A 26,503-nucleotide genomic window follows, 5' to 3' on the forward strand; every position below is an offset into this window, starting at 1 on the left:
AAAACAGTGACAACAGATACAAAATCACATAGTTCATAATAAAAAATGACTGCTGTGAATCTTCTAAATCCAGTGGATGATGTTCAGGTTGTGTTTGTGCTGATTACAGAACCATGTGATGTGATGACTGCAGTGAAGAAGAGCAGCATATACTGTCACACAGCCCCGATAGCAACATGACTCTGGACCAGATCTGTAGACCAGGTCTGGACTGGAGTCCACCTGTGCAGTGGAACAGATCAGGATGGGATCTGTTTGTTGTTGTCACCTCTGAAGAGCTTTGACGTTCAGTTTTAGACAGTTAAAATCATTATTTGCGCCTAAGAAAGATCCAGTGTTTCTGGTCTAAATGTGTCATATAAATGCATAAACCACAGGATTTACCACTAAGAGCTCCTGTCTGGCCAGAATGCCGTTAGCCCCCTGTGTGGATGTTATAGTGTGGACAGGGTGAAGGCCAGATCAGTGAAAGATAGAAGAAAGCAAAGGAATAGAAGAAAGAAAAGGGACAGAAAAGAAGGGTGGTGGGGAAAAGTCGAGGGTGAAGCAGATGTACACAATGGGTCTCTACCTGCTGCCACAGATGGAGCTCCCACAGCCAGGGGAAGGAGTACTAGCGGTCCAGTGCAGCGGCCAGCCAACCACTGCAGAGGCCGGCCACTTCAGAGAAAGCCAAAGACGGGACCCTGGACCCCAAGTACCACCCGACACCTGCGGGAACCCCGACTGCGCAGCTAAGAGGAACAAGCCATCCCCAGAAAAAACCCTCATAGGAGCAGGCCAGCAAGTCTCACACCAGTTGTGACATCACATCCTGTGTTGTGCGACACAGTCGTTGTGGTGCGTTGGTCAGTATTGCTTAATTTTTGTAACTTGATCCATTGTGCCGTGGTCGTTGCAATCATGCTCATTTTCCCACCATTTTAATGATGATCCTGCACCGAAGCTCAGAGAGACACGAATACACAGAGTGAGATGTTGAAGCAGTTTGAAAACTTGAATTTGTGGAGAGAACTTTTGTTAGAGATTTTCTACATTATACATTATAACCAAATCTCTATAATACAATATAATCAAGTAAGCCTTATATTCTATCCAAGTAAATCTTATATTTTAACCAAGTATGCCTTATATTTTGTGTGTTCATATATTTTCACATAACCAAGCCTATTGTTGAAGAATCACCTAACCAAGTCTATTGTTAAAGGAAAACTGATACATTCCTTACCTAAGTGTCTGAAATGTTTGACAGCATGATATAATGATGCATTCTTTCCTATAGTGTCTGTGATGTCAGATAAAGCATGATATACTTCTGTATTTTTATCCCAGTGTGTGAAAGATCAGATAAGCTGATTTAATGTTTAACCTCTCGTCAACATCTGTTAAAAGAGGAAGTACTATGTAACCCATTTTTGCCTTATAAATAAAGCAAGCGAGCCTGTGCTCGGTGTGTGTGTCTTCTCAGAGGCATTCACCCGTGCGCACGTTTTCTAATTACACTCTGAGTCGGTCTGCAGTTGTCTCATTTCTCTTACTTGTGTTTTGAACAAATGTCTACCCCTGACATTTAATTGGTCCTTCGTAGCCGGAGAACTGACTGTTATTTTTAACGTCTAGTTTTCCACAGACGGTCTTCATCGGATCCTGACGTCGTGACGCCTGAGGTGGAAAAGAGTCTGTGCACAGCAAAAGAAAATCCGGGAGCGTGAATTCGATCTCCGGTCAGCGTCTTATACAGGCCTTCACGGCTCCAGGACCCGATGAGCACCGGATCCAAAAACGCAGCGCCACAGTAAGGTGAATATGAAACACTGCATTCCATCAAGCGTTAAAATACGTTGATATTGAGATTTTCCTTTAAAATAGTGTAAACCTGGTTAGCGCCGACAGATCTCAGTCCAGAAGGGACTTAGGAGACAACAGGCAAGAGCGATATTCTAGAAATCGCTATTAAAAGTTCCGGTTGCTCTGGGTAGCAGCTGTAACGGAACGAGTTCCGGTCGCTCTGGGAGTGGCTGCAACGGAACAGGTTGAAGGTGTTACATGAAATAGGCCTATGGAAAATCTCAATAAAAATTATAAAAACGCGCTTTGTTTGTGTTGAAATAGAGGAGTGAGTTGTTTTTACGACCAAATAAGCGGTCGAACCACTTCTCAAACTGTTTTCCTGTGTACACTCACGTATTGGTTAAAGTGGAAAAAGGGTTGTGCTTCATCACGTAAAATCAATAACCGCTCTCTCGGATAGCGGGAGAGTAGAAGGCTGTTATTGAAAACCCATTCCCACTTTTTCATGCCAAAGAAGGTGTCACAGTTCTGACGTAATTAGTTCAAAATGGGTAATTCTAAAACTAAAGTAAAATTAACAGCAGATGAAGAAAAGCTTGAAAAAAACTGTCAAAATGCAGGAAGAGTCAGTGCAAATAGGTGGAGAAATCCACATAAAATTTATTGTCCAGCCTGGCAAGGCAAATGCAACCAAGAGTCAATAACTGCTTTAAAAGCTGCTTTGAAAAAAGAACTATTTGAGGAAAAAAGTCAAAAGAAAAAAGCAAAACGTGTAGCAGAATGGCGACTTTTCAAAGCATGGGAGGCAGAAAATGATAAACGCAGTGCTAAACGTGCCCAAAAACAAGAAAATAAAGATAAACAGAAAGCTGCAGGAGAGGAAAAAAACCCCCCTCCTTATGCTCCTCAGCCCACACACACAGCAGCAGCAGCAGCAGCTGCACCAATTCCTGCGTCACCGCTTCCTGTAATCTCTCCTCACAACCCTTTTGCTCCAGATCCCTATGCTGAGGCAAAACATCACCTTAATCTTATGACTAAACATAATCACTACAAAAAAGAAGGAACTGTAGGTCAGTTTCCAATGGTTGCCTTATCAAATCCTAGGTATGGGCAACCCAGTGGGCCCGTAGATGCCCAAGGAATCATACCAATAGACGGAGAACCTCTGATATACGCACTCCGACCCTGGTCCCATAAGGACAGAGAGAATGTGCTAAAAGATGTCACACCCCTTAATGAAGGTTTTCAACAGTGGCGAAATGCAGTAGAATTGATTCGTCGCGGTTGGGGTTTGAATGGGCATGAGATGCAGCAAGTTCTTCAAGATTTATTAGGTTTACGTTTTCCTAGAGTCAGAGGAGCCTACACAGGAAACGACCAAAACGGCGATGTGCTAGGACCAGACACTCCTCTGTTAGATCAACAATTAAATGACTTGTACGGCAGAATAGAAATCAATTTAGCCCCAAGGCCAGATTATGGAAAAATAGGAGAGTGCAAACAAAAGGAAGGAGAGACAGCATCAGACTATCTGGATCGCTTGCGTCCTGTTTTCGGGCAAAATTCAGGACTGAACCATGATCCAAATCCACAGTCTGCTTTTCAACAACAATTAAAAAATGCCTTCCTGAGTGGCCTAATGCCCAAAATAAAAACACATGTAGACAAACATTGGGTGACACAAAACACAGGCACTTTGCCTGACGCCCTACAATATGCTGAGCATGCAGTTAAAGTGTATAAACAGAAAGAAAAAACAGAAGGAGTTTTCATGATTGACCCAGAGACAGGCTTTATAGCTTTCTCAGGACAACAAAAACACACAGCAGGTTTTAAGCCACGTAAGGGAAAGCAGAAAGTAGGACAAAGAAGAGACAAAAGAAATATACAATGTTATAACTGTGGTAAAATCGGGCATTTTGCTCGAGACTGTAGAAGTGTAAGCAAGGAACAAGAAAGTGATGATGACAGGCGCAGACGCCGTGATGAATGACTAGCACGAGAGGAAGGAAGTGAAACAAGTGAAGGGGAAGTTTACAATATTGAACAACTACTGCTAGGATCAGAAGCAAAGCCAACAGTTATAGTACACGTGAATGGTGTCCCAGTAAAATTCCTTTGTGACACAGGAGCGTGTAGATCTGTCTTAACAGTAGAAGTCCCAAATGTAACTTTTTCAAAAGACACTTTAATTGTGAAATCAGCCTCAGGACATGTGACATTGCAACAGCTAACCGTTCCCCTCTTTATGTCACATAGAGAAAGTGGCCGTGGCTGCAAAAATCAGTGCATCTATGACCCATCTTGTCCACTAAATTTGTTAGGAAGAGATGCTTTAACAAAATTAAAAATAGGAGTTATCCCTGAAGAAAGTGGCATGCAAGCCAGACTCCCACTCTCTGAAAGTCAGAGCCAAACTGAAGACATTTTTGTTTGTGAAGGTTTAGGTGAGCCAAATTATTACTGGACCTTAGATTTACCAAAACTTGAACCTCTGGAGGCCAAGGCTAATGTGTACTTACCTGAGCACTCACACAGGCAGGACCCAGCAGAATACCACAACACCCTGTGGTATAAACATGTCCCAGGCCCAGACAAAATTTATGATCAGCAAGTGCACAGACTAGGACCACAAAAACTAGTCCTACAACATCTGTATGTAACACAGAGTGGCAATGCAGTATGCTCAGTGTTGCAGACAGATGCAGCGCAACGCATAAATAAAATGTTGAACCCTCATGTATCTGTTGCACGCAACGACCAAACGCCTTGGTCTGAGTTAGGCACAGTGCTGAGAAATGTAGAAATGGACAGATATGACAAAACAGAGTGTGAGGGCTGGCAAAAAGGCCATAGAACAGGGTGCATGAGACTCACGCTGTGTTGGCCGGTGACAGCCACACCGGCTACACATTTAGCCACAACAGAGCAAGACGAATGACAAGTGTTAACAGTTGAGACACATCCTGAACTAGAAAAGCTACCACAAACATTATGGTCTCAAGGACCCACAGATGTAGGCCTAATAAAAGAAGCAGATCCAGTAGTGGTGAAAACTACAACCACATATAGGCCTGTAAAACCACAATATCCCTTGAGTGCAGAGGCGAGAGAAGGAATTGGACCAGTCATAGCAGATATGCAAAAAGCAGGTATTCTCGTGAAAACTAATAAAGCCACGTGTAATACACCAATTTTTCCAGTAAAAAAGGCTAATACAGGAAAATATCGCCTAGTTCATGATCTAAGAGCAATAAACGAGGTAACAGAACAAATACCTCCAGTGGTTGCAAACCCACACACAATTTTAAATCAAGTAACACCAAAAGAACAGTGGTTCTCTGTAATAGACTTGTCCAATGCTTTCTTCTCTGTGCCTCTACACCCTGACTCACAGAAGCTATTCGGATTCACCTTTGACAATCAAAAGTATACTTATACAAGGTTGCCTCAAGGATTCCAGAATAGCCCCACTCTTTATGCAGAGGCTTTGAGGAAATCAATGTCATCTTGTTCCCTCCCTGCTCCAGGGCAATTCCTGTTGTATGTAGATGATATATTGATTACAGGCCATACACAGGATGAGTGCAAAACAAACACACTGATAGTTTTGCAACATCTCGCAGAGCAAGGCCATAAAGTATCACAGCATAAATTGCAGTTGTGGAGCCAGGAAGTGACATACCTTGGCCACAAACTAACAGGACAAGGCAGACAGCTGTTAGACAGCAGAAAAGTAGCTGTACAAAATGCTCCAAAGCCAATTACTAAACAACAAATGATGAGTTATTTAGGTCTGTGCAATTTCTGTAGATGCTGGATTCCAGAGTATGCACTGCTGGCCCAGCCACTACAGAACCTCATTTATGGTAAAGACCTAGCATTAAAAGACAAAATACAATGGACCCCAGAAGCAGAAAAGGCTTTTGTTGATTTAAAAATAGCATTGCAGACATGTACCGTCTTAGCATTACCAGACTATGAAAAACCGTTCATTCTCCATGTTGATGGTGCAGGAGGGTACATGAAAGCAGTCTTAACTCAAGCTTTTGGAGAAAAACAACGCCCATTAGCTTTCTACTCATGCAAACTTGACTCTGTAGCTGCTGGTTTACCTACCTGTGTTCAGGCGTGCGCAGCAGCAGCAGAGGCAGTTAAAAAATGTGCAGACATTGTTTTGGGACATAAGTTGATCATCAAAGTCCCACATGCTGTGACCTCTATTTTGCTCCAAGCAAATCTCTCTTTCCTCACACACGCCAGACAACTTTCTTATGTGGGGATTTTACTTTCGCAATCACACATCACAATAGAGAAGTGTGGCCAGCTAAACCCAAGCACACTTTTGCCGACCCCTCTGGATGGAGAACAACATTGTTGCATTAAAAAATTAGAGGAAGACACAAAGCCTCGCAATGATATACATAGTTCCCCCCAGAGCAGTTTCAGTAATGTTTTTGTGGACGGCTCAGCGTCAAAAGATATTTACGGTAGAAATTGTGTGGGTTACGCGGTCACAACTGTTGATGCAGTGGTAGAGGCAAAAGCTCTCAGTTCCTCAAACTCTGCTCAAAGCGCAGAATTGACCGCAGTCATCAGAGCATGTACACTGTACGAAGGTCAAAGTGTCAATATACACACAGATAGCCAATATGTCTATTCAGCAGTTCATCATTTCGCAAAAATATGGCATAACAGAGGAATGACAACGTCCTCAGGCAACCCAGTTCAACATGCAAACCTTCTAAAAAAGCTATTAGAAGTAATAACGTTGCCAAAAGAATTAGCACTATGCAAATGTGCAGCTCATCAAAAGGATGACACAGAAATAACAAGAGGAAATAACTTTGCTGACAAAGCAGCCAAAGCAGCTGCAGAAAAACACATTGATGTTTTAACAACAGAAACCATAGATTTAATACCATTAGAAATACTAGCAGATGCACAGAAAACAGCATCGCTGAGTGAACAAAAATCTTGGTTGAGAGATGGAGCAGAATTAAAAGACAATCTCATGATGTGTAATGGCAAACTAATCCTTCCAAAATCTTTGCATAAAACTGTCGCATTAGTGACACACGGAGTAACGCATGTGTCATCAGGAGGGATGGTTTCTATACTCAATAAACAATTCTATACAAAAAATTTTGAAAGTTCAGCAAAAGAGTTTATTAGAACATGCATGATTTGCCAAAAACACAATGCTCAAGGCAATTTAAGACCAAAACGAGGCCGGTTCCCTACACCGCCACACCCATTCCATACTATCCACATGGATTTTATAGAACTAAATGAATCTCAATCCTCCAAGTATGCACTTGTGATAATAGATGTATTTTCCAAGTGGCCAGAAATATACCCAGTGAAAAAAGCAGATGCAATCTCAGTAGCAAAATGTTTGTGCAACCATTTCATTCCAACATATGGCATTCCGTCTCTGATAAGATCAGATAATGGTACACATTTTGTAAATGAAGTGATAAGTAAAGTTTCTGAAGCTCTAGGCTTTAGCATAAAACATCATTGTTCTTATCATCCACAAAGTGCAGGATTAGTCGAGAGAACTAACGGCACAATTAAACAAAGATTGAGGAAATGTATGGAAGAAACTAAAAAACCATGGCCTGAATGTCTAAGCTTAGTTAAGTTATGGATGAGAATAACTCAAGGAGCAGGTGGTCTAACGCCATTTGAAGTTGTACATGGCAGACCCTTCCCTCTCCCCATAACTAGTGAGCCAATTAATAAATCTATTGCAGAAACAACAATGGCAGAATGGATGACAAAACTGTTTGAAAATAAAGAAGTGATTTTAAGCAATCAACTGCCGAGTGATCTATCTCCAGTCTCTTGCAGGTTGAACCCCGGTGATTGGATTCTGATTAAAGTCCTCCAACGAAAAAATTGGAGTTCTCCACGGTGGGAGGGTCCCCATCAGGTGCTGCTTACTACACCAACAGCTTGCAAAATCGCTGAAAGACCTTCGTGGATCCATCAAAGTCACGTGAAGAAAGTGTTTGCACCACAATAAGACGCCGGTTCCCCCGACTCTCAAGTGATCCCCTGGTGAAGGAAAGGGCTGATTGGGTATACCCCGCCCTTTACCTTCTCGCCAGTGGTCTCCTCACTTGGAGCCCGGGTGTGCCTGGTCGCCCTGAAGAACAAACACATAATAAAGAGTGACCCATCCCACCAAAGAGAGGAACCAATGACAACACCGGGGACGCCTGGAATGCAGAGAGCCAGCATGATGAATCTAGAAGAAGAAGAGCCACCAGCCCCAGCCCCAAAGCTGTTATGCTTAAGTGCTTGTCACTTTCAACGGAAACGGTTCATGTGCCGCCTGATCTGTCTGGTGGCCGGTGTCATCTTAGGGGTGATGCTCTTCTGGCTGATACCTGGAAGAGCCCTCAGAATAACACCAACTATTCCCCGTCTCAAGAGGTGGACCCATGACAACTCCCATCTAACTGAGATGACCCAAGATCACATTCACCCTTGGATGAACAATGCCTGGTACCGATACCTATACAACACCATAGAAGAAAAAGAATGTTATGTCTGTTCTCACATGCCTTCAACTTCAGTCTACCCCACCATATATGGTCGCATAATGGACAGTCACTGGCAAAGTGAATGTGCAGCAAGTTTTGCCAGCATTGGAAGACAACACTTTGCAATCGGCATGAAAGCTTCACTCCCAGGTGCAAAAGGCCTGAAGAAGGATGGAACCTGTGACGACAAATTCTGGGTAGATATGACAGTAAAAAACAGAAATGCTTCTGTCCCTTTCCCTGTTTTTATGACCCATACAGAGAAGTGGCATCCTCTGTGCTTCTACCAAGCGCCAGGGCAAGGACGCCACCCCCTGGGCCATACCAGCAACTGCAACGCAACCTATGGAGGAGTAGGGTATGGGACAGTCAACCTAAATCAACAGGTAAATGGCACCTATTGGGTACAAGGTATGGCATGGCTGTGCGGACAGCGTGCGTACTTTATGTTGCCACCCAACTGGTCAGGATGCTGTGCACCTATCTTCATTTCAGATCACACTTTTAAGATAACAGTGCACAACAAGACCAGAGTTAGGCGTGATGTAGAAATCAAGCCTCATGATTCAATCCTTGGAACAGACGTGCCAGAGAACTTCAAACTCTGGAACACCGGCGAAAAGGTAGTACACGCTCTGTTTCCTTGGACAGGAGTAGGAAAGCACGCACTACGAATAGAGACTTTAGACTATCGCTTTGGACTGTTTTTAAATGCTTCCACCCGCATTGACAAATCACAGAATGAAGAAATTGATGCAATCCGCATCACTGTCATGCAACACCGAGTAGCTTTGGACATTGTTCTTGCAGAGAAAGGAGGTCTCTGCATACTGTTCAACAAGACATGTTGTACTTACATACCTGACAACATACACTCATTAAACATGACAAATGCTTTGAATGTTCTGAAACAACTAAGAGACGCTCAGCAACAGGACTACGTAACCGATGAGCAAGGCTGGTGGGACTGGTTGCTGAGCGGCTCCTGGAAATCTTTGCTGATTAAAGGCCTGTTGGCCCTATGTACTATGATGTTTCTATTTTGCATTTTTGCTGCTTGCATTATCCCTTGTCTGAGACGCATGGTGATGAGTATGTTTAATCGTACTTTAGGAAATTTTGTCTTGATCCAGAGGGATATGGAGGATCCCTTTCGCCAGTATGATATGCTAAATAGGGAAGACAGAGTAGAGAATGTCTATTATAGTCTTAACAGAGCTGATGTTTAGATACTTCACTGAATGACATGCAAGTTGAAAATGTGATTTAACAAGTGACTATGCATTGATATAAACATGTGAAATATATTAACAACAGGAGGGAAATGTTAGAGATTTTCTACATTATACATTATAACCAAATCTCTATAATACAATATAATCAAGTAAGCCTTATATTCTATCCAAGTAAATCTTATATTTTAACCAAGTATGCCTTATATTTTGTGTGTTCATATATTTTCACATAACCAAGCCTATTGTTGAAGAATCACCTAACCAAGTCTATTGTTAAAGGAAAACTGATACATTCCTTACCTAAGTGTCTGAAATGTTTGACAGCATGATATAATGATGCATTCTTTCCTATAGTGTCTGTGATGTCAGATAAAGCATGATATACTTCTGTATTTTTATCCCAGTGTGTGAAAGATCAGATAAGCTGATTTAATGTTTAACCTCTCGTCAACATCTGTTAAAAGAGGAAGTACTATGTAACCCATTTTTGCCTTATAAATAAAGCAAGCGAGCCTGTGCTCGGTGTGTGTGTCTTCTCAGAGGCATTCACCCGTGCGCACGTTTTCTAATTACACTCTGAGTCGGTCTGCAGTTGTCTCATTTCTCTTACTTGTGTTTTGAACAAATGTCTACCCCTGACAACTTTGCAAAAAATACCCTCAACAAAGTCGTGGCTTCCAGGTTTGGCTTCTCCTTATCAGCTCGTGTGGTGTGATCCTGTCTGAATGGTCTAATTTAGGAGAATAGTGCAGCGCCTTCTCCCGCCTTAACGACAGTTAGAAACGACTGCATCTGTGTGCTGACGAGATGAGTTAAATGACCATTGTGGCGGGTATGATGGTGCCAGGAGTGGTTCCAGGGGTGGCGCCACAGGGGCACTGATCCCAGCTGAAATTTGATTGGCCCCCTGAATCAATTTCACACGTTGTTGTGCAAATGGAATAGACCACAGGTGGAAATTATAGGCAATTAGCAAGACATCCCCAATAAAGGAGGGGTTCTGCAGGTGGTGACCACAGACCACTTTTAATAATGGATTGCATTTATATAGCGCTTTTCAAGAACCTCAAAGCGCTGTACAATTCCACTATTCATTCACTCTCACATTCTCACACTGGTGGAGGCAAGCTACAGTTGTAGCCACAGCTGTCCTGGGACAAACTGACAGTAGTGAGGCTGCCATATCGCGCCATCGGCCCCTCTGGCCAACACCAGTAAGCGGTAGGTGAAGTGTCTATCCCAAGGACACAACGATGAAACTGTCCAAGGTAGGGCTCGAACAAGCAACCTTCCGATTACAAGACGAACTGCCAACTCTTTTGCCACGATCGCCCACACTTTTCAGTACCTTTGCTTTTTGGTCTGGTCACTGGTCACAATTCTATTGCTTACTTATAAAATTTTAAACAATATGGCACCTGACTACTTAGCTGATCTCCTCTGTCTGTACAGCCCTCAGAGAGCACTAAGATCATCGGACCAACTGCTCTTAGTGCAACCTAGGTCTCGGCTGAAGACCAGAGGAGACCGTGCCTTTGCCGTTGCTGCACCCAGGCTATGGAATACTCTCCCTCTTCATATTCGCGCGTCAGATTCCATTCAGTCTTTTAAATCACGTTTAAAAACGTATTTGTTTGATCTGGCATTTAAGGCGAATTAGGGTAATTTACATCTGGCTCTTGTAAAATTATGATATTATTTTATGCCATGTTAGACCCCGAAATAAAGATTGTGAATTATTATGTAGTTTAAGTTGGCATTATTCTCCTGAATTAGAAGAAGGTGATAATTATTGCAGTATTTAAACTGATTTGCATTGCATTAGACTGCTGATTTATTGTGAATGAATGATATTGTTTATGATGCATTATACTGTTGAGTTATAAGGAATACTGTTCGCAGAAAGTCATCGCCTTATTTGTCTGATTAGAAGAGAATAGAACATGCTGGAGTTTTCTGCCCCATCTCAGCACGAGCAGATAAACAGGGAGCCAAGGTCGTAGCTTAGGCGCCGTGTGAGAGAAAGAATGTGAATGTTTAGGCTTTTATGATAAGATGGGAGAACCAGAGGCTATAAGAGTTTGAGCAATGCTCCACCACTTTGAGATTTGAGGCTGTCTGCATCAGTGTCCATCTCCCACGTGTGTGATCATTAAATCATCGTTTGACTCAACCCGACCGGACCAGTGTTGTTATTGTGGTTTTTCTCTTGTCTCCATCCCCAATATTTTGAACCTTAACATTTTGGGGGCTCGTCCTGTGGTATTGGGGTAGAATTTAAAAGTTTGGACGGTCCGAGGTTGTCGAACGGACAGGCACGAGCCAGTGGTCTGATTTGAGTGGACAAAAGCCGGCTTATCTAAAGGTAAGGCACTACCTGTTGAATTATTTCCAAAATGTGCCAAATTGGATATGACTAAATTAAAGTCTACTCACTGAAATTACTGGTAGAGTGTCTGTTTTGATTTTGATGAGAATCACCGTGTGTTATGCAGTTAAAGTTGCTTAAGAGTATTTAATGAAGTTGAAGAAATATGAAACTGTTCCAGAAGTAACAGAGAATGTTGGGTTTGAGTCCCTGGATAGTGAGCTGAAGGCTCAGGTAGTTTAGTAGGGAAATTAGGACAGAAACTGTTCCAGAAGTAACAGAGACTGGTTAATAGTTTTACAAATTAGGTCAGAAACTGTTCCAGAAGTAACAGAGACTGTTTAATTGGTCGTAAAAAAGTTATCTTTCTTTGGTTGGACCCGTTATGGTAAAATTTCTCAAAATCGGTTAGGTGAAAATTATTATAGGACGGCACCAGAAGTTGCTAAGAAGCACATAGCCCGGGGGTTACGCCCCCTCCTAGTCGTGGACGCGCGGCTTTGACCTGTCGGCGAACAGGGTTAGTTCAGTTTGGCTTATCTGTGGGGTACAGGGCATCCTGAAATAAGCTAGGAGTTACCGAGTCTCCTCACCGTTTTAAACGGTGTCATGTGCTTGTTTGGATACTGTTAAATTGAGTTAGGGATTTTAGAAATTAGGTCAGAAACTGTTCCAGAAGTAACAGATACTGTTTAATTGATTACAAAAAAGTTAACTTTCTTCGGTTGGACCCGTTATGGTTAAATTTGTCGAAATTGTTTAGGTTCTTTAGAAATCAGGCCATAGGCTGTTCTGGAGGAAACAGATACTGGTTAATTGATTACTCGTTATTTTAAATTTGTCGAAATTTCTTAGGTGCTCAATCTGTTAGGCCTGTCAGTGATTGTAAATACAAGACGTCTTTTGTAATATAAAATAATAGAGTTTTGCCTGAGCTTGGTGTGAGACTGTGTGTGACGTGCAGCTGCGGCGCTGAGGGCTATTTTTAGACTGTGTGTGAACATGCAAATGAGCTGTGAACTACACAGAGGACTTTTGCTTCCTGTTTAGTGTGTTTTGTGGGATTTGCAAATAATGATACAAGCTTGTAATAAAAACGCTGATTTTGTTGATTATAATATTATAAATAAGGATTTGAATGACTACGCTGAATGTTTGATGTTCGGCTGGATTTTAATATAGAAGAGATAAATTGTGTTTGAGTAAGACCGGCACTTCAGTCGGCAGAGTGTGATTGTGATGAAAATGATATTAAATAAATCTCTTAGTGTGTTGATACAGGTGGCTACGGGCCTGGACCACCCGGCCCCATGAGCAAACAAAAAGTTAAGTTAACCCACCTACAAACGCACATACACGCAATGAAGAAACAGCTTACACCCATGAACATGTGAAGATTTTCCAGCAAGTTTAAAGCAGTGAAGCTTAACATACACCCGCCGTTACACAATAAAGTTTATCCACTACTAACGAATAAACTCTCTGGGTTGCAGGACAACATCTTAACTTCAAAAAAAAAAAACAAAAAAAAACACTGGTCTGACAAACCAGTGAAGATATGACAAATTTAGTGGTTAGAAAAGTCAAATTGTGACAAGTTTTCTGCCGATTGATAAATATAGGTGATTACTGAATGAAAGAAAATTCCATTTTGAACTTTAAATACAATCTTAAGAATTTTAAAATGTACCTGTGTCGTCCTGTCAGCTTGGTGGGTTATGAGAGGATTATATGGAGAGAAAAAAAAAAAAAAGGGGGAGTGAAGGCTGACACAGGGCCTGGCCCCGGTGTTTCTCCCCTCTCTGACTGATATAGCCAATACAACATCATTAGTTTTGTTTTGTTTTGTTTTTGTTTTGTTTTTTTTGTTTTTTTTCTCTTTATGTTTGATTACAGGTAGGGAAGCCGAGGCTGACCTGGACGCCTGCTCTCCCCTCCACCATCGTTGCTCACTCCTCCACCATCTTTGAAGTGACCCTGACCAAATGCTACAGCAGCTGGACCTATAACAACAGCTTGAAAATGTCAACAGTGCTGCAGGAAAACGATATCAGGCTGCGGAGATGGAGAGTGTTAAATCCAAGGCCCGTTTCACTACACGGGGAGATTTCCGTCAGTCTCTCTTCTTAAATGAGAAGATTGAGAAAGGTCCGGCTCCCACCAATGACTTTGACCACCTGCTATAGAGGAACTATCGAGAGCATACTGAGCAGCTGTATCACTGTCTGGTTCGGGAACAGCAACATGCCGGACAGACGAGCTCTACAGAGGGTTATGCGAGCAGCTGAGCGCACCATCCGCTCCGAACACCTTGACCTGCACTCAATCCACAGCAGGCAGTGCCTGATCGGACACACCCCTCTCACACACTCTTCACATTCTTGCCATATGGAAAAAGACAGCTTCAGCGGACAGAGCTGTGACGACACGCCCATTAAGCCCGGAGGAAAAGTGAGGCCGAGCAAAACAATGCTGACCTTAACAACTCTGCATTAAAACTGTGCAGGACAGTGACGGACCAACACTGATGATCGGGCAGCAAAACAGGGCGTGCCACAGACAAAGGAAAACTGAGGACAGGAGGCACCTCAGAATGGAGAAAAACACCAGGAGAAAATAAGCTGAAGGCACAGGGGTCGGGGCTCAGACAGGAGCTGACCTCTGGGAAGAGCCGAACAGCAGAACCACAGAAGGTCCAAGGGAAACATCAATGGACTTTAATCTGATTTCTACGGAAAAGACTCTGAGGTTTCTGCCCTCAATAAGACCTCGAGGCATCAGAGCAGAAACTGAGCATGGCCCAGGAGGAGCTAGCTGAAAATCGAACCCATCAGGCTTGGAGTCCAAGACACCGGACTTGAAATCAGGCCGGAGCATCCTGGAGCTAGATGAGCAGTGTGATTTGTCCGGTCTGCTATGGAGCACACGTTAGGGGGATGGCTTCCTGTCGCCTCTGCCGTCCTCCGATCGCTCAGCGTCCTGGGCTGCCCAGCTCCGGACTGAACGCTCGGGCCGAGACACCCAAACAACCATGGACTCCATTCCCCTGGAATGGGACCACGACTACGACCTGAGCCGTGGGCTTGAAAGTGCAAGCAGGGATCCCAGAGAGCCTTGAGGCCTGTGTTAAACTAACAGAACAAAGATTGAGGTCTTCCACTGGGGAGGTGGAAGCTGCAGACTCTCCTATACACCTTCTGGATGTCAGCCGTTCCACCTGCAAACAAACGGACAGCAGTCGCACTTCTGCAAGCAACAAATGGACATCCAGACAATTGAGCTGCGTATCAAAACCCTGAAGGAAGACCGAAGCAAAAGGGTCAAGTTAAGGAGGAGCGAAATAAGAAGAAGATGCTGGACACTGGAGAAAAGGACTGCCTCAATTGGGGCCAGAACCAGTATGGACAGAACTTTGAGCAGCAGCACCAACGGATGCAAACGGACTGAAAAGGAGGAGGGCAGGACCCCAGGGCACGCTTCAGGCCGTGGTTTACCCAGAACACTACAACAGGAAAGTGATGAACACAAACACCCACACAAACACACACATCTACATGCACCGACTCAGAGTGAAAAGAAACATACATATGAACATATGCACTCGTTGATTGAGGGAGAAATGACACACACACACACACAAATTAAAATGTTGATTCAATGAACTGAGAAGTGATCCACACACACACACGCTGATGCAATGAAGAATGCTTTACTAACAAATGCTGCACACAAACATCCAAATACGGAGTTGGTTACAACAGCAAGAACTGATTGATTATTTATTGCTTAAATGTATTTCATGCCACGCAGAGGGCATTTGTGTAGATTTAGAGGACATGGTCTGAAGCACTTTGATAATGAAAACAATGTCTGTGCGTGATGTCTGTTTATGGCTCAAAGCCTCCACTGAATTGTTTACTGTGCTTCACACAGTCTAACAAGGAGCAGTGGTACAGAGCGAAAATGATGAATGAATGGTGTGAGTTTTATTTCGAAGAGATTATGAAAAGGTTGTGTTGATTCAACTTAGTTGTTTACGTTTTTGCCAAAGTAAAGAGTTGGTGTGTAACTAGTGTCCACTATTGAGTCAAGTAAATCCAACATGTTTTGTTGGTGCAAAAAGGAGTTTTGGTTGATCTTTGGGTTTTGTTTGATACTAGGTTGATTCTATCAGTGAGGTTTGGATTGTTTTCTTTCTCTGAGAGAGAAAAGGATGGTTTTATGCTTGGGCATGTTTGTAATGGGCCCCAGTATCTGTTATTATATGAGTGTTTAATTGGTTACATCTGTGTTTGCTTTCGTTACAGTGCACTGAGATAAGAACATCTGAGAGGTGTGATCCACCAGTGGTGATATTTTGGTATTTTGTGAGCTCCTGATTTAACAAATCGGCTCCTTAATCCAGGCCTGAGAGAGTGAATTTTAAAGTGCTATAAAATATTCTTACTGAAAACAGTCCCGAAGTATTTTTCTCCATGATTATAATGGGCTGAGGAGAAATTCACTTGTATGGGACACTGGTCGAATGAAAAGTCCTGATCCTAAAAGGATTGCAGCGAGTCAATCCAGTCCAAGAAAAAGCAATAAATAAGGAACTGTTTCCTTTAAAATGATGACGTCATCTTGCTGGTGAAGGAGCCTCGAATAGGTTGCGCGTGAGACTCCATTATCAGCAATATCTGGTATGAATGTGTGTGGATGTATGCATGTGACTGGACTGTTATGGACTGACGACTAAAAGCTTTAACTGACTTGGTACTGAGACAAAGACGGTACCGACTTTAGGATTAGTAAATGTCCACAGACAGTTCACCCAGCCTGTAAAAGAAGGGTGGATGTTTTGTCTTGCTTTGTTTTGTTTTTGCAAGAGCAGAAGGTTGACAGAGACTGAGGGGGGAGGCTGTAGCTTCACAGGAGTGTGAACTGCGGATTTAACCCTTGGGTTGCCAAGTTGGAGTTACTGATGCTTACATAAAAAATTGTGTTTTAGTAGCTGTGTTTCGATTAGGGTACCATTATAAAATGGTTGGGAATGTTAAATGCTAAAATGAAGAAAAGGTTTGAATTCACTTATGACTGAACATGTTATTAGTATTAATCATAGTGGGTCACTGTAAAGAGTCAAGTAACTTTTATAGAGGAAAGAAAGAAAAAAAAAGAAAAAACCCTCTACCGAGGCCTATAAATAACAGGGAATGATAGACTTGCCACACGCAAAATAGAGATAATGTAATGATAAATACTGGTCCCCGCCTTTTGGGTGACATCTTGAAATAGTCAGCAATTTAAAAGTAAGATAGAACCGACAGGGGTGGTGCTGCACAAGAACGAGAGTAAGATAAAGTAAAATATTGTGTTTAGCTTTGAGAAGTTTAAATTAAAATGTACCATTACACTCAGAGGATCAATATGAAGTTTGATATATGCTAATTTTGAGTGAAGTACATGACTGGTGACTGTTCTGTCCTGAGCTTTTGTTTTTACAGCACCCGCTTGACCACACCAACAGTTTTTCGCCACCGAAAAGGAGTACTTGTAGAGAATAGAGAATGGGGAGGAAAATCACCAAAACTGGGAAAGGTAAGCCCCAAAGGGGGTGATAACACCATAACTTTCACTTATGGTCAAATTCTTAAAATTTGACCCCGAACTTGAAAAATTCTTCAAATATTTAGAGACAAAGTAGGTTGAAATAAAATATAAGGTTATAAACCACAAAAGGATGAAGCAAATGAATTGATAAGATGGTGAATCGATACGCAGTAAGCTGTCGATCACGTTGATTATGTTTATTCTAGTGAGCAGAGCAGGATTATTATTACTAAAGAATACAAATGAAATAGCAAAAACTAGAAGTGGAAAAACATTTGTGCTAACGGAAATAAAATCAAAATAAGAAAAAAGGAAAATTGACTAAAATTGTAATGAGTGTTTACAAAACTAATTAAAATCAATTGGATTTATAGCAAAATGTGTGTAGCACCATTGTTGTGCGTATGCCCTACGATAGTCAAGTCATTTAAACTTTACATAGTGCACAAGGGGAGTTCATTGATCAGTACTGTGAAACTAATAAGATTTAGGAGCTATGTAAGAAACTTACAGGTTCCACTGAAATTTTTATAAGCAGGATATTAAAACTTATTTATATAACAATATCAAAAATGTAGATCAGGGACCAACTTAGAAGTCACTGACACTTGACTAGCTGTAAACCATTGGTTTAGGAATAAGTGATTGCACTGGGCTTTCTATTACACAAAAGTCAACTCATTTATGATATCTGAGGAAGTATTGTGATTTAATTTGGAGACACAAAGGAACATTTGGCACTTCCCACATCTCACATATGTTTACTGTTGCACCCAACCATTCCACAACTGAAATGCCTGTGACTCCTAATTATTTCAGGCAAACGGAGCGAACCATATTCTGTTATAATCCCATCTGATTGGGGCTTTTATTCTTGACGTTTGGAGAGAGCTCTTCATTACTAGTACTAGTCAGGTTTTGTTCACATGTTTGTTCCAGGTCTCTCAGTCAAGAGGAGTTTGAACTCCAAATATGGTGAAGTCTTTTCGCACATTGAGATCACTAATAACTCTTAGCAAAAATGTGATCTTGTAGAAACAATCAGGTGACATGGAGTCAGTTATAAGTGCGACTCTCAGTTTTACTTTATTGGAAAATATTTTTGCATTTTATCCATATTTGTTTTTAACAAAAATCAAAATTCCACATTCTCCTGCATATCAGTTTTGAACCCGATAGGACGACAGATTGTGGCCCTGTGTTTTCCTCCATTACACCTGCCACTGCATCTCGATAATCTTTGTGTTGTTCCTCCTGGGGTGTCACTCTCCCCTATCTGGCTCACATGACTCTTACCTTTTGAAAAATTATGTTTGAATCTCGCTATTCGGTCAAGAATTCTCTATGCCCTTGTTAAAGAGTTGTCTACTAGGAAAAAGTGAAATGAATATAAGTATAAAGTCCCGACGTGCACTACAGTATAAATTAATAGGTTAGGCATGTTCTCCGTGAAATTAAATAAGCTTAAAATAAATAAATAAAAATAATAAAATAAAACTCTGAGTTTAACAAAATGTTTCAAATGAAAATATCAGGTCTATCTCTCTGGCTTTCATAAAATGTAAAAAGGGTGGGAAAAAACAATTGGTAAGACCACCACCCCACACATGTGATATTATTTAAAGGTACGGTTGTCCTCTTTAAGAAACATCAGGACTTAGAAGAGTGGTAAGTAGAGTATGAGAGCTACAAGTGAACACTAAATGTACACTATGGTGTGTTAAAATAAATTAGAGGGCCGTCAGGGGGTTATGAGGGACATTTATAAAGCAAAAATCCCACAAATCTTGAAATGCACTTTAAAAGCTCACACACGAAGGTTAGCTTAGCTGACCTTGAAGAGCTCCCCCATTCAACCCACATCACCGGAAAACAGCTAACACCAGATAAGGCAGCGTGGTGCAGCCCGAGACAACAGGATTGGAACATCTAAATAATTGTGCGAGCACCTTCAAAAGGTTTGTCGATTGACCAAAATTATGAACACGCAGTGCAGCAGGAGTTAATAGTCTTAATACCCAGGGATAAGCAGGGGAGCATGGCTGATGTGTTGAAACTGGAATTTTGTGACACTTAGTTTTGGCAAAATACAACTAAAATTATAACTGGCACTAATCAACATTAACCTGAAACTGAGGATTTTCGGACAATATAAATTAGACTAAACTAGCAAAGACTTGGTAAACATTGATTACACCTGGTACAAACATCAGGACTGATGACTATTGTAAATCTGGAGTTGAAACTAAAATAAAAAATAAGAACTAATGAAAATAGTAAAACGATTTGAACCCTGGTGTGGAGTTTTGCAACTCTGACCAGGAAGCAATATAAAATGGATTGTTGGAACAGTTGGCGTTAAAGTCTCTTTCGGCACTCCAGTCTACGATGGCATTGAACATCTTTAGCCGTTGAACATCTTTAGGGCGGAAAAGGGTTGGTGTGACCAACGGGTGGTTTGGCTTGTTGTAAGTATATTTTGAGATCAGGTGGCTCTGGATAGACCAGTTACCAGGTCTTGGAAAGAGGACAGACTCATTAAATGAGAAGAAGGAAGTTCCTGGGATTGAAGATCCTCTGGGTGAGTGGTTGATTGAAAACATTCATAAAATAAAAGCTATCTGTTGTTATTGATTGGTAATAGATTGATAATTGGCCACATTTACGGCTGTGTTGACTTGTTGTGGACGTAGTCTGCCTCATGTTTGAGCACTCTGACTAAACAGGTTGAAAATAGACACATTAGATGAGAAGAGTATGCAGCGCCACCCTGTCAGACCCCAGTGACGATGGAGCTCAGTGATGAATCAGGTGAGCTGCATTTATGGCTGTATCATGGCAGAGTTTCCCCTGCTGTGGTCAGTGAAGAAAAATCAGGAGAATGTCAAATTTAAGAGAGCCATCTATAAACGTTTATGTGTCAGGTTGAATGGGACAAAAGGGGGTGTTTTACTGTTGTTTTAATATCAGCATTTTATTGTTGTATGAGACTTATGCAACGAGCATTTATAGAAGCTTTTGACCGTATTCTAACATTTGTGTCCCTGTGATTGTTATAACCTCTGATTAGTCTTTTATTTACAGGTGTTAGGATATTGATTTAATTTTTCTTTGCAGGGGTAATCATGATAATTTATATACATATGGCAGTTTGTTGCTCATTATAGAGTTGCGCTCAAGTTAATAAGGGTCAAAAGCTACAGTCAGCGCGAGGTCTGACTGATCTATGGTGTGGAGTGACTTCGAGCATGGAGGGCTGCACGCGCTTACATAACACTAAGATCATGTTATTCTTTGTGATTTTTATTCAATTATGTCTTTTGCTAGGTATAAGTAGTGGCAGTTAATTAGACGATATTCATTAAAATATTAAAAATACTTGAGTCAGAACATTGCACGCAGATCAACTTAATATTCTGGGTAACGTGGTGCCTGCCTCACCTTTTCTTTTAATGTTCTAGTTCTGTTGATTTGACACATTGGAATGTGTCAAAAAAAGGGGGGGGGGGGGGGGAGTTGGGTTTCAACATCAAACAAGGATTGTTTGAACATTTTTATAACTTGATTTGTGTCTTTAATAACTTAGGAATGGTAAAGCTTAAGCTAATGGTGGCCCGAGAAGTTTACGGTCTTTTGTAGAGAATCAGTGAGAAGCATAAATCATTATTTATTTATCATTATTTCCATCCACTAGAAGGTCAGTAGATAATAACATTAGATTATTAGGGCTAGGAAGGGGGTGTTTTGGTTTTCTGTCTCTTACAGAGAAAGGAACAGACACCAGACGAGGCCACAGAGATACGAGGGTCCTTCGCAGCAGAGACAGATACAGTGACTGCCGAGACACCAACTGGGTCCAAGGGTCATGGCGTTTGGGCTCCAGCTAGTCACTTCAAAAGGATGAATCCCATAAATACAGCAATAACCATAAAGGGGTTGACGGAAATCCGGAAACACCAGACCAACGAGGTTCGAGAGGCTCTTGGGCAAAAGGGGGATGCCTTCCTGTTCTTTTCTGGAGGATACACGGGAGACACAGGACCCGAGGATACACAGATCGTTGTTTGAAATAGGGGCAGAATAATCCCCTGATCTGTGTCACGACTGAAGGGTTGTCTAACCCCTGAGGTTGAAGTAAGAAGAACAGAGGATCACGCAACTGGACGACACTGGTAGCTGCAGCAATAAAATAAAGGTTAAGAGCTCTTCGGACAGAGGTTCTAGTCTACGTCTGAATGGTATAAGGGAACACCAAATAAAGCTGTGGGAGAACAGGGGAGTGTCATCTGGACCTGCTATCCTTGTAGTAATAGTTTGTCTTGCACCTGACTTGCGCAAACACAGAGGTCATCTTACATATGGTTTGCCCGTCAGGGGGACAAAGGACCTCAGGAGTGAGAAGAGATGAACCCGGCCACACTGGGCTACAGGGTGTTTGTGAGCTCATTAGAATAATGAGCTCATCAGGGGGAATTGTAAAATTATGATATTATTTTATGCCATGTTAGACCCCGAAATAAAGATTGTGAATTATTATGTAGTTTAAGTTGGCATTATTCTCCTGAATTAGAAGAAGGTGATAATTATTGCAGTATTTAAACTGATTTGCATTGCATTAGACTGCTGATTTATTGTGAATGAATGATATTGTTTATGATGCATTATACTGTTGAGTTATAAGGAATACTGTTCGCAGAAAGTCATCGCCTTATTTGTCTGATTAGAAGAGAATAGAACATGCTGGAGTTTTCTGCCCCATCTCAGCACGAGCAGATAAACAGGGAGCCAAGGTCGTAGCTTAGGCGCCGTGTGAGAGAAAGAATGTGAATGTTTAGGCTTTTATGATAAGATGGGAGAACCAGAGGCTATAAGAGTTTGAGCAATGCTCCACCACTTTGAGATTTGAGGCTGTCTGCATCAGTGTCCATCTCCCACGTGTGTGATCATTAAATCATCGTTTGACTCAACCCGACCGGACCAGTGTTGTTATTGTGGTTTTTCTCTTGTCTCCATCCCCAATATTTTGAACCTTAACACTCTGTATTTAGATTATGTAATCATCTTACATCTTATATTTTATATTTTATATATTTGTAATTTATATTTTATTGTGATTTTATCTGTATTGTGATTTTACTGGAAAGCACTTTGGTGTACTTCGGTCTTAAAAATGTGCTATATAAATAAATTTTGATTGATTGATTGATTGATTGATTGATTGATTGATTGATTGATTGATTGACTTTTGAATCCTGGCGGTGATTTCACTCTAGTGGTAGCATGAGACGGAGTCTACAACCCACACAAGTGGCTCAGGTAGTGCAGCTCATCCAGGATGGCACATCAAGCTATGGCAAAGTGGCTTGCTTTGTCTGTCAGCGTTGTGTCCAGAGCATGAAGGCGCTACAAGGAGACAGACAAGAACATCAGGAGACGTGGAAGAGGCTGTAGGAAGGCAACAACCCCGCAGCATGACCGCTACCTCTGCCTTTCTGCAAGGAGGAAAAAGAGGAGCACAGCCAGAGCCCTGCAAAATGACTTCCAGCAGGCCACAAATGTGTATGTGTATGCTCAAACTGTCAGAAACATACTCCGGACATCCACAGGTGGGAGTTGTGCTACAGCCCAACACCGTGCAGGATGTTTGGCATTCGCCAGAGAACACCAAGATTGGCAACTTCGCCACTGGGGCCCTGTGCTCTTCACAGTCTGGTGACCATTGCTGCCTACAACATCCTCCAGCATGACCGGTTTGGCAGTGGGACAGTAATGGTGTGGGGCGGCATTTTGAGGGGTCGCACAGCCCTCCATATGCTCGCCAAAGGTAGCCTGACTGCCATTAGTGGGTGGAGTGTGTCAGCAGTTCCTGCAACACAAAGCCATTGATGCTATGGACTGGCCCGCCTGTTCCCCAGACCAGAATCCAATTGAGCACCTCTGGGACATCATGTACCGCTCCAACCAACATGCAACGTTGCACCACAGGCTGTCCAGAAATGGGCGGATCCTTTAGTCCAGGTCTGGGAGGAGATCCCTCAGGACACCATCCAGCACCTCTTCAGGACCAGGGCCTGGCATTGTAGGGAAGTCATACAGGCACATGGAGGCCACACACACTACTGAGCCTCATTTTGACTTGTTTTAAGGACATTATATCAAAGTTGGATCAGCCTGTAGTGTGTTTCCACTTAAGTTTTCAGAATCAGAATTGCATTTATTGGCCAAGTATATGCGCACACATATAAGGAATTTGGTTCCGGTAGATGGTGTGTCTCAACCACAGCAATGAAAATCACAACTAAATGTAAATGACACAATACACACACACATCCACATTTTTTGTTAGTTGAATGTTTTGACAAAAAATGTTATATTTATTACATATTTATTTATATTATTTTAATAATATTTAATAAAATGAAATAATATTTAATGAGAATATTTCATTCATTTAGATCTGGGACATCTTATGTGTTTCCTTTATTTTTTTTGAGCAGTGTATGTTGTTTTTGTTTGTTTGTTTATTTTTTCTCTTTCCAAAAGCACAGTCTATATGAAGCAAGGAGGAGATCAAAACTCCAGACATCCAGAGGCCCCCAGAACACAAGAGACCAAGGAAGACCCACAGAGGGGCAGCCGCGCCACTGTCCCAGTAAGAGCTGAGGAGAGTCCCAGATGAGGGCTCACTCAGCAGCCGCGGAGCAGAAGCCAGGGGGAGTTGCAGTGACGCGCCCGTGAGCTCCGCCAGCAGCCAGCTGTGCCTGAGTGACCGAGCCCCAGGCCGAGAGGCCGGGGGCACCCCACCTCACCTCCAAAGTGGCCCGAGCACCAATAAGCGGCCGCCAAGGAGTGAGCCGGTGTGTACCCGAACGCCCATATTCAAAATCTCTATCGTTGGCCAAATTTATATCGTTTCTATCGCCCACCCCTACCTTAAACCATGAAATAAACCATGAAATATGAAGTCAAATAGAAATAAACACACAAGACTCCAGAAAAGATGAAGAAAAGATTTCCATATATACTGGCACCAGTTTAACTGTTTCTAAATTTGCCTTAGAGTCAGGAATGTGTCACCAAGAATGAAGGCATAATGGCAGTTACAATTATAATAGTTATAATTATCTGATGATAGGTTAACTTTGGAGGCAGCACGGTGGCACGGTGGTTAGCACTGTTGCCGCACAGCAAGAAGGTCCTGAGTTCAATTCCACCATCAGGCCGGGGTCTTTCTGTGTGGAGTTTGCATGTTCTCCCCGTGTTTGCGTGGGTTCTCTCTGGGTACTCCGACTTCCTCCCACTGTCCAAAGACATGCACCTTGTGGGGATAGGTTAATTGGATAATCCAAATTGTCACTAGGTATGAATGTGAGTGTGAATGGTTGTCTGTCCCTGTGAGTTGGCCCTGCGACAGACTGGCGACCTGTCCAGGGTGTACCCCGCCTCTCGCCCTATGACAGCTGGGATGGGCTGCAGCGCCCCCCGCGACCCTGAAAAGGATAAGCGGAAGCGAATGGATGGATAGGTTAACTTTAGTCCTTTGAGATATTCACAGGTTCCTGTTGAATCTAATGAGCTGGTTCTCCTCTATTAGAGCAGACAAACACTGGAGGATCAGCTGAACTTAAAGCCACTGAAGGCTTGAACCGATCACTCATGCAACAAAACGGCAAAAGGGCAGGTTCATACAATGTCCAAATTTCTTTTAGCTGGTTCACATGGAAACTACTCACTTTCTCACCCTCACTAAACTATTTGTCCATCCAGCAACTCCTAAAACACCTGTGTGGAAGTTCCTCCCTACAATCTGTTTGAAGCAAAGCACAAAGGAGACGCCTGCTGGAGCAGCTGGAGTCCAACACACACTCTTCACTACAGAAACACCTCCTACAACATCCACTCTCTACACTCTGACTGCTGTGTTCGTGGAAACACTCCAACACACTCCGCTTCACATATGAACATAGGGTTCAGGTCTAGGTTTGAGTCTGATCCTGATAAAAAGTTCAAATGTTCAGTAAAAGACTCATCACATATCAACTGATAGTATTGACGTTAGTTTACTTTTTCTCAGATAACTGTCTTTGCTCAAATTTCTGAATGACATCTTTGACAGGGTTACTTTCATAGAAGGTCTAGGTTGGTTCCTGTGAATAATGATGGAGCAGTCATGTGAGTGCTGAGCTGTGACATGGAGAAGAGTCATGGACAGTTAGAGATGGTCATCTCACCTCTGAGCTTTGGTCTGGCTCTCATGTTCCCCACACAGAGTGCTTTTAGAGGGAGGGACTCCCTCCTCTCTGTCCTCACACTGATCCATGCTGCTCAATTCACATCAGCTCACACACACTTTCTACCTTCACCTGCAGAGGAAACACAAATCATTCATGTGCACATCAGCTGAGAGCTGCAGAGGTCGTGTCTGATGTGTTGGACTAACATCCTTCTGAGACGCAGCTTTCTTCGGTTCATTACAAAAAGTGTCACAGAGCCAAGTTCAGCCTCCAAATCCTCCATTAGTGTAGTCCTACAAAGCAGCAGGTCAAACATGGCTGCAGAGAACAGCTTTATGTCGGTAACGATGTCCAGGACCAAACTGACTGCTTACAGAGTTCATACTCTAACTAACTAATGTTAAAGGTCAGAGTAAAGAAATGACGTGATGCTGCTGGGAGCTACGTCACAGACTAGCAGCATTTAGTTATTCAGCACTATATTTAATCCTTATTATCTGCTCCTCTCACCTCTGTTTACCTCTGACAACAAGAACATTTAGCCAACAGATTATTGACTTTATTTATTTATTACCATATTTTCACAACCATAAGGCGCACTTAAAAGTCTTAGATTTTCTTCAAAAAGTACGGCGCGCTCTATAGCGCAGTGCGCCCTGTGTGTTGTAATGAGGACGTAGTAGAGAACACCATGAGAACGCTAAAGGGTGAAGTGTGTGCGTTGAC

The 26,503-nt window shown here is 42.3% G+C and overlaps 1 long non-coding RNA gene across 2 annotated transcripts in view; it reads left to right on the forward strand.

Moving 5' to 3' along the window:
- The window catches only part of LOC146672644 (uncharacterized), a 216,399-nt gene that overhangs the window by 169,393 nt on the left and 20,503 nt on the right, over positions 1-26,503 (forward strand). The gene's annotated exons all lie outside the window — the stretch shown is intronic.

The sequence above is a fragment of the Rhamphochromis longiceps genome, linkage group LG3 (assembly GCF_057381845.1).
Source record: "Rhamphochromis longiceps isolate RC_006_pf linkage group LG3, R_longiceps_female_GT1.1, whole genome shotgun sequence".
In the NCBI taxonomy this organism is placed as follows: domain Eukaryota; kingdom Metazoa; phylum Chordata; class Actinopteri; order Cichliformes; family Cichlidae; genus Rhamphochromis; species Rhamphochromis longiceps.